The sequence below is a fragment of the Gobio gobio genome (genome assembly GCF_949357685.1).
Source record: "Gobio gobio genome assembly, chromosome: 10".
NCBI classification, from domain to species: domain Eukaryota; kingdom Metazoa; phylum Chordata; class Actinopteri; order Cypriniformes; family Gobionidae; genus Gobio; species Gobio gobio.
In genome coordinates this window covers 12,245,290-12,249,000 of record NC_137116.1, presented here as the reverse complement: position 1 = coordinate 12,249,000, position 3,711 = coordinate 12,245,290, and the positions used below count along the sequence as shown (strand labels likewise).

Below are 3,711 nucleotides of genomic sequence, written 5' to 3'. Positions count from 1 at the left end.
AGGAGGTGCACACTCTGACACGATGGTGTCAGGAGCACAACCTCTCCCTCAACGTCAGCAAGACCAAGGAGCTGGTGGTCGACTTCAGGAGGAATGAGAGAGAACACCGCCCCATCACCATCGATGGAGCACCGGTGGAGAGAGTCAGCAGCTTCAAGTTCCTCGGTGTCCACATCACAGAGGAACTCTCATGGTCCGTCCACTCCGAGGCCGTTGTGAAGAAGGCTCATCAGCGCCTTTTCTTCCTGCGACGGCTGAGGAGGTTTGGAATGAGCCGCCACATCCTCACACGGTTCTACACCTGCACCATAGAGAGCCTGCTGACTGGCTGCATCACCACCTGGTACGGCAACAGTACCGCCCGCAGCCGCAAAGCCCTGCAAAGGGTAGTGCGCACGGCCAGCTGCATCATCGGAGGTGAGCTTCCCTCCCTCCAGGACATTTATGTCAGGCGGTGTGTGAAGAGAGCTCAGAGGATCATCAGAGACTCTAGCCACCCGAACCATGGGCTGCTCTCACTGATGCCATCAGGCAGACGGTACCGCAGCATCAGATCACGCACCAGCCGACTCCAGAACAGCTTCTTCCCACAAACAATCAGACTCCTTAACTCTTGACCCATCAGGATCATAACACACACTGGACAGAATATCACTCAGCACAACCCACTGTAGATAAACACACATTATATACACATTTATTTATCATACAGCATCTATTGCACTTTGGATTTCAATTTTTCAATCTGTGAATAATATTTTATACTGTACATTGTATATTATTATTACTATTATAGCGTAATGTATATTGTTTAGTGTATGTTTAGTGTATATTGTTTAAAGTATATGTATATTGTAAGTATGTGTATATTGTTTAAAGCTGTGAGAACTACACTCACATTGTGTAAATTATTTATTGTTTATTGTAGAGTTTACTGTGCTGTGAGTAATTGTGGGCGCATCAGTGTAATCTGATGCTGCTTTAAATGTTGTACATGTCATGTCATGACTACCATGTTGCTCGGAACTGCACCTAAGAATTTCACCTACTGTTGCACTTGTGCATATGTAGAGTGACAAATAAAGTGATTTGATTTGATTTGATTTGAATTTAATAGGCTAATTTCCTGGAGGAAGACTAGAGCAACTTCAGGACTAAATTGAGGCTTAAATTAAACCTACCAGGAGGCAGGTTTAACTTCAGATTAATTTCATTTGGAGGACACATGGATTACTTGGACTATGTCAGTGATGATCAGCGCTTTCCACCAGCCAGGCAAATTCTTGCAGACAGAAGTGACCCATTGCAACGTTTTGATGAAATAAGTTTTCGAGATCGTTTCCGCACGCATAAAGTAAATGCAGTGGAGATAATTTCACTCTTAGAACCCAGGCTTTCATCTGTGACCCAAAGAGGACAGCCTATTCCAGTTTGTCTCCAGGTGCTCATAACTTGAAGGTTCTTGAAGGCATGTGGCACCTTTCATCGAGAAACTGGGGATTTATGTGGTGTCAGTGAACCAACAGTATGTAAAGTCATTCACAGAGTGTGCAGGGCCATTTGTGAATTAAAAGCACATTACATAAACTTCCCTGATGCTAGAACCCAGGCTAACTACAAGGTACTGTTCTATGAATATGGAAATTTCCCAGGAGTCATAGGTTGCATAGATGGAACCCATATTCCCATTAAGCGTCCCTCTACTCCAGATGCTGAGGAATACAGGAACCGAAAGAACTGGTTTTCCATAAATGTCCAAGGTGTATGCACTCCCCAGTTAGAGTTTTCAAACATTGTTGCACGGTGGAAAGGTGCAACTCATGATTCCCGAATTTTCCTCAAATCATCTCTGTATACTCAATTTGAAAGAAGAGATCATAATGGAATTTTGCTTGGTGACAGTGGGTATGCTCAGAAGGATTTCTTGTTTACGCCATACTTGCACCCAACAACAGCGGAACAACTGCGCTACAACCAGGCTCATATGCGCACAAGGGCTTTAGTCGAGCGCATGTTTGGAAGAGTCGTTTTCAGTGCCTTAGGAAAACACTCAGATTCAAACCAAGTAGATGCTGCACTGTCATTTTTGCAACAGCTGTTCTTCACAACTACCTAAAAAAGCAGGGATGCCCAGATCCCCCAATAGAAGAGGATGACAATGCAGATGTGCCACCATTTACAACAAACCACAGAGAAGGACGTGCATACAGGGATGCTTTTGCATTGTGCCACTTTAAATAGATATTTTTACATTATTTAACTTTCAACCCTCACTGAAAAAAATGATTATTGCCCTTATTAAATTAAGCTTAATAAAATTTAGCTTGCTTAAATCATTTAAATTTAGTTTTTGAATTTAATTAAAAAAATTAATTGAATTACATGTGTTTTGAACCAAGCTAAGAAAATTAATTAAATCCAGTATAAAAGTTGGTCCAGTGGCTTAAAACCATGGAACTGATATGCAGAAGGTTGCTGGTTCGATCCCAGCGGTCACCACCAGTGTGTCCTTGAACAAGGCACTTTTCTCCATGTTGCTCCAGGGGGATTGTCCCTGTTATAAGGTCACTGTAACTCAGTCCACTTTGGATAAAAGCGTCTGCCAAATGCATTAAAGTACATGTAAAAAAAGGTTGGTTCTCTGCGCATGCGCGTGAATGCTGTTTCTTTGGCTCCTCTGCAGTCAGTTTCACGCATAGGTTTCACGCAGTGAGAGTTGAACCGAGTTTCATCATTCGACGGATTCGCACGGTAAGTAATATTTCATATTATACATTACTGTTTATCACAATAAATAGTTTGTTGACTATAACGTTAAAGAATATAAAAGGTTCAGAACGCATATTGGACATCGATCACATAAGTTACCTCGCGCGCCGGCAGCCTTATATACAAATAGTAAATACTACCGATTTATGTCATGTAATGTACTTTTAAGATATTTTTTGGCAAGAATGTTGCTTTATAAACGTAAAATATACCGTTTATTCATAAAGATAGCTCCTATTTAAAGTTGCTTCAACGTTTTTGAGCTCCAGTCGTCATCAGCCGTTCTCACCGAGAACAGCTTTAACGTAAACCGCCGCCAGTGCTGCTAGAATCGGCAGTGGCTTTTGGTGTCTTTGGTGGTTACAGATACACATTAGCCGAGCGCCTGGCGGTTCCAGTGGCTGAAAATCACTGTGGTGACACGTGAAACACGTAAATGTAGCGTTTGTGTAAGTTACATAGAAAAACAATGGAATGGAAAACGCGTTCTGTGTGACAAGCCTCCAATATATCAGTCAACGACTGTGTGTGTGTGTGTGTGTGTGTGTGTGTGTGTGTGTGTGTGTGTGTGTGTTTGCGCTGTAATATTTTATAATATGTGGAGAATTTCCACATATTTCCTATAGTCCTATAGTGCAAATTCACATTCACAGTATAGCGTTGGAATTCTGAACCTTTTTAGTCAGCCTGGTCTCATTGCGAAAATGTACCTCTGGCAACGTTTTTGCAAACCCCAAAATACGTACCAATATGTACATATCACTGCAGTTTCAAAGTGATATGTCCACTGGGTGCCGCCAAAAGCTTCGTTTTTCTCCCGGAACAGATGAGCGTCAATCTGACGTTTTGTGACATTGTTTTTTTAACGTACACCTACACTAAACCCTAAACCTAACCGATAGTGTTAACAAAAGCAAATGTGACAAAAATACAATAGTAACC

The 3,711-nt window shown here is 41.9% G+C and overlaps 1 pseudogene across 1 annotated transcript; it reads left to right on the top strand.

The window, feature by feature from the left end:
• Positions 1-1,225: 1,225 nt before the first annotated feature.
• LOC307132842 (putative nuclease HARBI1) lies at positions 1,226-2,241 on the top strand (annotated as a pseudogene). Its single transcript has one exon. The product of its transcript is annotated as a putative nuclease HARBI1 (transcript).
• The last annotated feature ends 1,470 nt before the right edge of the window (positions 2,242-3,711 follow it).